At 34.3% G+C, this 11,301-nt stretch overlaps 1 long non-coding RNA gene across 1 annotated transcript; it reads right to left on the reverse strand.

Annotated features, from left to right (window-relative positions):
- Positions 1-3,326: 3,326 nt before the first annotated feature.
- Positions 3,327-7,293, reverse strand: LOC139893011 (uncharacterized). Its single transcript, XR_011774308.1, has 2 exons — positions 6,806-7,293; positions 3,327-5,046 (listed from the first exon to the last, which is right to left on the reverse strand). It is a non-coding gene; the product is annotated as an uncharacterized lncRNA (long non-coding RNA).
- Positions 7,294-11,301: the final 4,008 nt, after the last annotated feature.

Raw genomic sequence — 11,301 nt, forward strand, 5'->3', positions numbered from 1 at the left:
ATCTGTGTGGAGGTAGCCCCGGTAATTCTTCTGGAAATACTCCAGGATATTCTCTTACAACCGGCATGTCATCAATGCTTCTTTCTTCAGTATCGATCTTCTTTACGTGTGTCAGAATAGCATAACAACCTTTTCTTATAAGTTTCCGAGCCTTCATACAGCTGATAAGGTTCAGCTTCGAGTTGCTCTTCTCCCCATAAATCATTAATGACGTTTCATCCTTTCGAGGGATGCGGATCGCTTTCTCAGCGCAAACAACTTCCGCTCTTGTTTTGGACATCCAGTCCATGCCAACGATTACGTCAAAACTTCCTAATTCTACGGGTATCAAATCGATTTTGAAGGTTTCACCAGCGAGATTTATTTCGCAACCATGGAAAATTTTATCGGCTTTTATCAGTTTACCATTAGCTAATTCAATAGTATATTTATCGTCTAGAGGCAATGATGCACATTTTAGTTTAGAACTGAAGTCTTTACACATATAACTTCTATCAGCACCCGTATCAAACATAATAGAAGCTAGTTGATTATTAATGGTAAACGTACCCGTGACAAGATTAGGATCCTCACGTGCTTCACTGGTACTAACATTAAATGCCCTTCCACGTGCGGGTTCTTTGTTCTTCTCCTTATCAGGGCATTGATTTATAAAGTGACCAGACTTCCCGCATCGAAAACATTTCTTGACATCGGTCGGTTTTGTCTTTACTTCAGAAACGGTGGCATAACAATCTTTCGCCACATGTCCTTTCTTGTTGCACTTATCACAAATCACTTGGCAATAACCTGCATGATGTGTGTAACATCTTTTGCAGAACGGATGAGGTCCCTTATAGTTTGGACTTGCAGTTGCCCCATCTTGTTTACCTTTAAAAGTTTCTTGTTTCTTCAGGTGAGTACTTTTGCCCTTATAGTCTTCCCATTTCCTCTTTCCTTCAGTTGTCTTGACTTCGGTAATTGGTGCCTTAACAGAACTCTCTGTGATCTGGTCCATGAGTTGGTGTGCCATTGTCATGGCTTCCTGCATCGTATTCGGTTTGGACGATGTAACATTTCCTTTGATATTGATCGATAAACCGTCAATATACATTTCTATCTTTCGTTTCTCGTTTGGCACCAATTCGGGACACAACAAGGCTAGTTCCATGAAACGCTTTTCATAGTTATTGAGATTCGCGCCGATAACCTTCAGATTACGTAACTCAGATTCCATTTTTCTGATCTCGTTTCGAGGACAGTACTCCTCGATTAGCATCTTTTTCAGTTCTTCCTAAGAGATATCATATGCCGTATCTATTCCTTCTACTTTAGCATAATTGTTCCACCAAGTAAGTGCACCGTCTTGCAACGTGCACGAAGCATACTTTGACTTGTCTCCGTTCGCACAATTACTGATTTTGAAAACGAACTCCATCTTTTCAAACCATCGGGTTAGACCGACTGGTCCCTCGGTTCCACTAAACGTCTGTGGTTTGCATCCTTGAAAAGTTTTGTATGAGCATCCGTTTCGTGAGTTTGTGTTTACGGCTGCTGCTTTGGCTGCTGCTTCGGCTGTTGCTTTTGCTGCCTCGGCTGCAACAATTCTTTCATTCACACGTTTCTCGACTAGTTCCTCGAACTCAGCATCCGACATTTGAGACATGTTTCTTCAATAAACACAACAGAGATAATTTAATCATATAGAATATTACAGGTAAAATGAGTTGTCAATAGTTAATCGTAGCATACTAATAATATGAACCAATTATTATAAAAGCCTTTTCTTCTTATTAGCATTTTATAATTATTTCTAGGGTATTACCTACCCGTTAAGTTCATACATAATAGCTAGTACAAAGAATTAACTACTAAAATCCTAATAATATTCCACTATGAAAAATTATAGCGAGTTACTACATTATTATTTATATAATAATAATAATAAGAAGTAGTAATAATACAAATAATCATTCTATGCATTTATTATTAATAAACTAAAATAATACTATACCATACAATACTGATATTTTACATATGCTTATTTTACATAACAAGATAGAGTAGCACACATAAGCAATAAAATAGTGGTTGCGAGGTCGTTTATTCAGAACTATCAGAAACTTCTTCCCATTTGGTTCTCTCTGCCAATTGTTTGTGTGCACATGGTCCGACAGACATTCTGGCAGTGTATTTTATTTTTGGTTGGGGTTTTGAGGTACCCGTTGCCTCAGTGGGTTTAATACAATAAGGGTGGTTACGGATCGAATAGTCCTGTTCCTTTTTAATAATTAAGGACTTTTTATTATTGTGGTTGTTTTTATTATCTATAGCAAGTTGGAATTTCTCCTTAGTGATCTCTTTTATTTCATTAGCGAAATCCTCCTCCTTTCTGACTTTGTTTGTCAAACACAATGCACTCACCCTCCCACAGTCCCACAATGACTAAATTTTGGGGACTTCAAGTATCAGATCATACACACCATGTCAAGGACTAATGTTAATAGCATAGCCACAAAAAATACATGAAATAGACATTTGCGTTTAGTGGTGGACAAATAGGCCTGTGTTAGGTGGGTAACGTAATGTGTCAAAATGGCTAACTTTTGGTCGCGGTCTGGTCAGCTAGTCTAAAGACACTCTTTGATCATTTCATCTATCACATGGCAACTACAAACAAAATTAAACAGAACAAAGCCAAAAGTATCATGTGTTAAACAAGAAAGAAGCCAAGAATTGTATGCTTAAAAAGTCTATTACTTACTATTTATCTTAAACGACACATGCTGACATGCAAGATCGATTGTAAACTGAAACCACATCTAGAGATTTCCATGGAGATAGTAGAAACATAATGAGGAATGCGTACCTGAGGTAGCAAAAGGGTGGGTCAACTTAGCTGGGTAAGGTTTAATAATGAGAAAATTCTTTTAAAGGTCTAATGGGGTCCCATTCACCCCATTTCACTACTTTCCTTTTAAGCAAAATGTTTTTGTTTTACGCATTTCATTTTGACGTGATTCATTGTAATTGAAAAAAACTACACTCACCTCTTTAAACCCTTCGCCGAGGAGGAAACTTGAGGCCTTTTCACACCGAATTCCACCAGTACAATGCACTGCAACACGAGGTGGACATTTGATGTGAAATCAAGTTAAAACAGATTATAGCCTTGCTGGACAGATTTGTTAATTTAAATATCAGAAACAATAACAAACATATTATGGAACTTGCTGACTTTAAGAATATAAAACAGCAAATAAGATGGGAGAATCCACCACTTTAATCTCTAAAGGATGTTCATCCACCAAGATTAAAGATAAAGGAAACATTTCAAACTACCAATATCATAAGATCTCTTTTATAGATGAGTCATAGTTCTAGATCCTTCTATTAACAAAATAAGGAAAGTACAAGAGGTGTTCCGTAGCACAACCATCTTTAACCAATAGAATAACAAACAGAAAATAACAAACATAAAATCAGTTAGGAACATGTTCTGGGACCACTTTCTGCTGTTGGGACCAATTCCTGCTGCTGCCATTCACGTTCTTTTGATTGTTGTCACTATCTTCCTTTGTATTCCTTGGCATTCTAAGCTCATTACCAACTACATAACTTAAATAAAACTACTACAATCACATACCAGGGATCACAACCATATAGCTTGAGTTGTATCCGTCGACATATCAGGTTGTGTAATCATATGTTTTTACTTAGGCATGACAACCGTATCAACATTAGAGGTCATATATATCATGGATGACATAATGGTATAAAAAATCTTCGGGGATTATTGCACACTTTGGGTTCACTTTATTGTTTATGTGTCTTTAGTTTCTACTTTTACTTGTTGGGTGCATTCTTAAAAATATCTCTTACTGCATTCAGGGCATTCAGTTATCTTGTAAATGTATCTCAAGTCCAAAAGCTAATAGATAGCATAGCAACTCATAATCGAATAAACCAAGGCAATTCAGTATTTGCAGAAACCATTTGATAAAATCAAAAAGAAACACATCGAAATAACATATTTAAATGGCAGTCCAATAAAATAACAGTCAAGACAGAAAAATTAACCGTTCAGTGAACAATCTGAATAGACTTACTGTATCCGGATCATTGATTAATGAGTTCCACTCATTTGGGTACCGACATACTTCCCAAATCTTTCATTAGTCGATACCGATGGCATTCTAAGGGAAACTATCTGCACCACACATATAATTAGATGATAATAAAAAAATGCAAATAAAAACCATCAGCACACAATCTATTCCTGCAGCTTACAAACTCCAAAAGAAAACTCATTCAGTGATCTGATTACTTGTATAAGGTTGCAAAAATCGCTACTCGGGGAGTACTCGGTCGGAACTTTTGAGGGAGTAATCAGCAACTCCGAGAGGGAGTAATCGGCAACTATGAGAGGGAGTAATCGGATTGCACATTTTACGCATAAAAATTAAGTTTCAAAATTATATTATATGTGTGTATATACGAGAAATTTATAAACATGAACATAAACGTTAACAACTTAACATATTTGTCTAGAAACATAAATATAATTTTCATTTGTTCAAAAGCTCTTGAATTCTAAATTCAATTCATATTAAAATGTTGACCAGTATTCACTTTGACTGATTTTGGTGGACAAAATTCGCTTTTGACCAACTAAATTCCAGTTTTGACCCATTGACCGTTGTTGACCAATTAATAACTTGGAGTTTGGAAGATCAGCTAAGCCGGTACTTAAAAAAGTACTCGGGGAGTACTCGGCATTAATCGGGGAGTTTAACAACATTGTTATTGTAATTACCTCCTTTTTTTAGCTTGACTCTCACATGGTCCCATCTGAATGGGGCGTCTTTCCCTGCTACAAGTGGACAACTGCTCGTATGTCCATGGTGAGTCGCTTCGTCTTCAAGGGTTACAGGTGATTCTATTTGTCGAAGGCCATTTAACCGATCATCAGACTCTATAAAATCAAAAACTTCTTCAACTGATTTCCTAATTCCACATGCTGCCATTAATTTCCTCCGGTGCAAGAATGATACCATCTGAAATGTACTGAAAAAAAAAAAAAATTTGAAACCAAAACTATATGCATTTATCCCCCATCTCTATTATACTATTAAAAATGCATTACTTGATCTAATACATCTTAAAGTAAAAATTAAGCTATACTAACTTATTAAGTAATCACATACACATTTATATATTTAGGGGTGTCGTTAGGATGGATAAGATCAAATCCGATCCAGTTACATGAATCCAATTGGAATTTGGTTCCTAAATTGCAAATATGATCCATCCAAACAAATTTTGAGCCCGAACCGAAATGAATCAACCCAAATGACTATTTGGATGGATCAGTTTTTACCATTCGGTTCCCCAGTCGACTTCAGGAAGGTATCATTCATACTTGTAAGGATAATGTCACGAGGAGTATCAATGACTACTAGTTGTTTTTCATTGAGGTTTATATAAATGTGAAGATTTTAAAATCAATATGTAAGATTTTATATTAGTTTATAATAATATACAAAATGAAAATGAAGTTGCTGCTTCACGAATATAGTACTTTGTGTAGTTATCTATCACATTTACAAAATTAGTATGATCTTCAACATCATTTTCACCAAAAGCATGATGTTAGAGCTTTTGCCAATTAAACTACTTATCAATGATGATAGTGAGCATAAATGTATACACTGGAATGCAACTTAATGAATCTTTATATCTACCTTTATAATTGGATCTCAAGTTAATGCAAAAATCATTTAGATATTTGTGACAAATTGATAATATACCAACTATGATCTTTAAGAAATTATAAAACTATTTTTTACACAAATTTTTAGGGTAACTGGATTTGAAATTTAATAACCAAACCTAGACATGATCCAAATTAGTGATTCAGTTCTGGTCCAAGGCAATCCGATATCCAATTATCCAAACCATCATAGTTGTCGACTCGTGACTCCTATCGTGACTCGTTTAACATTGAGTTGTGACTCCTCATTTAACGACTAGTAACTCGTATCGTGACTCGTTTAACATCGACTTGTGACTCGTATAGTGGCTCGACTAGCAAGACTCACAATAATACAATTATATAGAATAATTTTTAAAATACAGAAAAAATATTTAAAATTTTATTACTAGTATGATCTCAATTTACAGAATTAGCTTAAGTTGATTAATAAGTAATACTCCGGTAAATAGGGCCTTACCCATTATAAATAACTTTAATCAGCTAGTAATGTTTAGAGTGCTAGGTTTTTGTTTATGACTCGAATGAGTTCCATGTCGACTCGACTTGGAAAGAGTTAGTTGTTTTTTGCGAGGCAACTACAAGTCAAGCAAGCTTGCAACTCAAAAGCCGTGTCGACTCTTTTCGGGGTAAAGTAACTCGACTCATGATTTGTATGGGTGTAGTAACTATGCAAACCATACGGTCCAGTTCAATTATACAATCAGATAATTTGGTTTTATCCGAATAGCGAACAAACATAACTTTATGCTACTGTATAAAACATATTGCATCTAGGTCTACCAATATTATTTTGCTCATGTCCAAACATCATGGGGTCATTATGCTAGCTACAACAAACAAATTCCCCTAGTGTATTGTTTCAAACAACATGAAAGTCTTACTATTAGATTCTAAAAAGAAAGCTAATTATTAAAAAATAAAATAAAAATAGAAACATTCAATATTAGGACAATAACCATCATTAATACACAATTTCTTCTAATCGATAGCTTAATATCATTAGCATAATTGAACTTAGAACCAACAAAAAATTATGTACTGCACACTTACCAAGTTACCAGCTTTTCACATAGGTCTTTCAACGGTTTACGAAAATCGGCATGATCAGGAGAATCAGCGAACTTATTAAACGATACCACTACAAGTTGCAACTCCTCATCAGCACTTGAATCTTCAATTCTAGCTACCGAAACTGAATTCTCGGTTACAGAACACGAAGAAGATGAAAAACCGTTGGAGAACGTAACAATTTGAGGTAAACTTTCATAATTGATTTGAGGAATTTGTTGATTAGTGATTAAAGGGAATTAGGAAGTAATTCAGGGTTTCTGGTTAAGGATGACGATGAATTATATTTTAGGTTCATAGTGGCTTTATTAGGGTTACAGTTAGGGTTAGATGACGAAGATAACATTCTTAGCGGCAATAAGGACAAAGAGCAATTTTTGATGAAAACGGTTAAGCGGGGGAAAGGATAACATTCAATACTACTCACTAGTTGAAAGTTTATACAAGATGAGAAAAATCCGGAAATATCGAAGAAACCGTTGAAAATCAGTACAGGTACTGAAAATGGGAATCGATGGAGATTCGGTATCCGGTATCAGTTTTGCTTCGTGATTTTAAGCTTATTCGGTTTCGGTATAAATAGGTACGGTACCAGTACGGTCCAGAAAAACCGAACTACACTACCGAAATATGGAATATGAAAGGCCTATAAAAACCGAGACATGGAAATTGAAAGGTTCATAAGATTATTAGAAGGATTTGATCGGTCTTTTATCTCATTCAAAATTCAGATAGAGATGGCGCCCGCGGGCATTGGGAACGGGTTTTATATACCCGCGACCCGCCCGTCGGGTTGTTTTTTTTCTCGTTAAGATTCGTTACCCGCCCGCGGGTAAAAACGTTTCGCTCATGCCCGTGACCCACGGGTAATAATAATATACAACTTCGTTAATTTTTTTCTAGAAAAGTTAGAAAATTTTATTAATTATAAACAATATGTACGTTAACATGTGTAAAATGACGTAAAAGTCAAGTTTTTTACTTATATATAATATTATATTTTTAATCATTATTGCATTACAAGTCAAATTTCTTTTAAATTAATAATTGTGTGTACGTATAAACTCGCTGATAAATTAAAAAAAAGTCTCATGAATTAGCGGATCGGGTTTTATCAGCGACGGATAGTATGTACCCGAGACCCGCCTGCAACCCGTTTGCGGGTATAATTTTTCACAGGTACCCGTGCCCGCAGGGTAAGATTTTATGATTTTACCCTCCCATCACGAATTGGGTACCCGCGACATGTTTTTTCTCGCCCATTGTCATCCCTAAATTCAGATACTAAACTAAAAAGTAAAAACCCAAAAAGCACAAACCTTATCCGTCTCAACTTTCAACACGATGTCAGGTTGTTCGGAACACAACACGATATCACCAAGGATCGTGGCTTCTCCTTCATCTCAAAATAAATTTTATATTTTATACACATTATACAACATATTAATTGGTGTATTGAGTCCCACATACTGCCACCAACCATCACCCGCCACGTCATCATTTTTTTACTGTTGAAAACGAATTGCAAGTGGGTTGGCCCGACCTGGTTACTGTAGCATTGTAGCGTTTTTTTCCCTATTGGCTCTCCCTCACTTATAACTACTCTTAATTCTTTTCAATATTTTATTTCTAACATGTCATTATAAACGTTTATAAATAAATTCTACCTATACAACTAATTTATTCATAATTTTTTTCATTTTTGTTCTTTCCATCTTTTATACTACTCCGTAATATACTCCTTTGTATTTAGTATTGTCTACATTTATTTTCAACTTTCGCTTTTTTTATTGTTTGTTGCTATATTTGTATTATAAAACTTTTATTTGAAGGATGTTGTTGATGGTGAAGAACGTTTAACAGAGAAGAAAGTTGCGGTGTGTAACCCTCAACACATTAGTCTTTTTTTTCTATTAATAGTAGACTAGTTTATAACCCGCGCATTCGCGGGTATTTTTTTCATACAAGATTCTAACAATCTATTATTAATAAGTTATCTATTTATGTTAATGACATAAGTAATAGTATTGAAATATACGTCAGTAATAAACAATGCAACAAATATCAAAAATATTAAATTTATACACACAAATATTACAACAAAATAGTAGTTGATAATGTTTTCCATTGTAAATTTGCATAACCCATAAAACTACTGATATGGCCATTATTATTACCAACATTTTAACCTCATTCATCCTTACCTACAAAAGGTAACTTGACAACCGGCCCTTTATGGTTTCAATTACTGAAGCCAAAGAATACTGAAAGTAACATATATGTCTTTGCTTCTCCTGAAACAAAAACACACAATTCCATATATTAGAGACTTCGAATTTCAGCTAATTCCTCAAATGTGTTGATTATTGTTATACTTTGACAACAAAAGGTAAGATGTAAAACATATCTGTTATGTACAAAAATGGCTAAAAACTATCACATATCGTAATAGTTAAAAATCTCCCTGATTGTTCATATACTATTTGTGTACACATCATTATAATTTAACAAAATTATAATTGTAATTTCAATTTTCAATACATTGAATACATCTTTGATGAAATGAAATTCATAGAATGGTGCCTGGTAAACCCAACCCATTTTGATCCAAAACCACTCTGTCCCGTTTTCCATCTCGTCTATTTCACCCCCTCTAATCCAAGACAGCTAGGCGTATGATGCAAGTATGCAAGACGTATAATAAAACAGATACAAGGGAAAAAGAAAACTAACCCTCCTAGTCAGCATGGATTTGACGGGTCTTGAGTCATAAGCACGATTTGGTGAATGTTTCTGAGCTCTTGCATAAAAGGAACCAATGTCCGGTAACGATAAGCATCCTCTGCTGGGTCTGATGAGTTTAGAATATAGCTCTGCATAAGCTTGGTTATGCCAAAGTATTAGTTGTCCTAAGAAATAGTTCTTAACATCATCTCCATTTTTAATGCCACAAAACAATGATTCTAGTCTTAACTTATTGTATATCATGAGATCCAAATTAGACACAAAAACATCTTGCAAATTATTATTGATTGATATTACCTAGGTCGATGTCCCTTATACGCTGCGTCTGATCTATGCTTCCATCTTTCAACTCCATAACATGAGCATATTATCAACTTTAAAAGTAACGGATTAATAATAAGAACAACAACAGTGAAGTATAACAGATTAATAACGGATTAATAAATGTATCCATATTATCAATCAGTGAAGTTTGAATTCACATATATATAGATCTGCCACAGTCCTTATTCATCATTGAATATCAATACAAAATAATAATGTCAATCATGTATATATAAACCACACTCTTGCTTTGATAGAATAAGAAAAATGGGAAATTGAATACGAACCTTGAAATCAACAAGCTAAATAACAAACTGATGACCATCTATTGGTTTTATAACATTTGAAGAACACATTCGAAGATTATAAAGACTGAATTTTTTTTATACAATATTTTTCCAATCAATTCCATTTTTCTGACTTGCAAGTGAGCTGTGTAAACAAGTAATAACGCATTACTTTTTCCAATGGATTTGCACTTCATAAAGTATTTCTTTTTCCAGCATCTTGAGCTATGACCGTTTGATACAAACAAAGTTTGATAAGTTAATACAAATGATAAGTGCAAATGAGTTTTTTATAACCGAAATCTCTTATGTATTAACCTCAACATTAGTCTTGAGGAATTCTTGGCCAACGTAACATACCATTCGATAAAAGTAAGAAACGAACATTTATATAAAAGCATATCAGTTAAGTGGTTCATATGTAACTACAATTTTAAATCATAAGTTTTCACAAAGAAATTCTACCTATAAAATGTAGATGATTATCCAAAGATTAAGCGGTTCCCAACCGCCAAAAGATCCAAACTTTGATTTGTGTTTAGTGCTCCTACAATATTTGACCCACTGCTTGTGGATCGAAATCCGAACTTTGACGACTCTCTGGTGAACTGAACTGCTCATACCTGACCAGGATGAAGCTTCCTTAATGACACATACCCAATGACTACTTGATGCAAGTCTTTATTCACCTAAAAATTTTCATTCATTCATTACCAGTTCACTCCCTACATGAACTTTATTTTATACTTTGTTGAACAGTCTGCTCAACATCTCGCATATTATTTCTCACATTACAAATCATATAATCGAGATTAATAAAAGGTGGATTAATACTTAAAAGTAACTACTAACCTATCACCGGATTTAAGCAAGTTGCGCCATTTGTCCTGCAAATAATAATAAAATCAAATCAGATTAATACTTAGTTTAACTTCAAAATTTATACTTAATGGTAATGGTAATTGATGAAACAATAAAAAAACAAACAAAAAACATTAACATAAATATTGTTACGATTAGCCAGTGAAGAAGCAAATTGAGGATTGTGATGACCCGGAAAATTCTGACCAAATTTAAACTTAATCTTGTATGATTAACGTTTCCGACACGATAAACAAAGTC

Source organism: Rutidosis leptorrhynchoides, chromosome 2 (assembly GCF_046630445.1).
Source record: "Rutidosis leptorrhynchoides isolate AG116_Rl617_1_P2 chromosome 2, CSIRO_AGI_Rlap_v1, whole genome shotgun sequence".
Taxonomy (NCBI): Eukaryota; Viridiplantae; Streptophyta; class Magnoliopsida; order Asterales; family Asteraceae; genus Rutidosis; species Rutidosis leptorrhynchoides.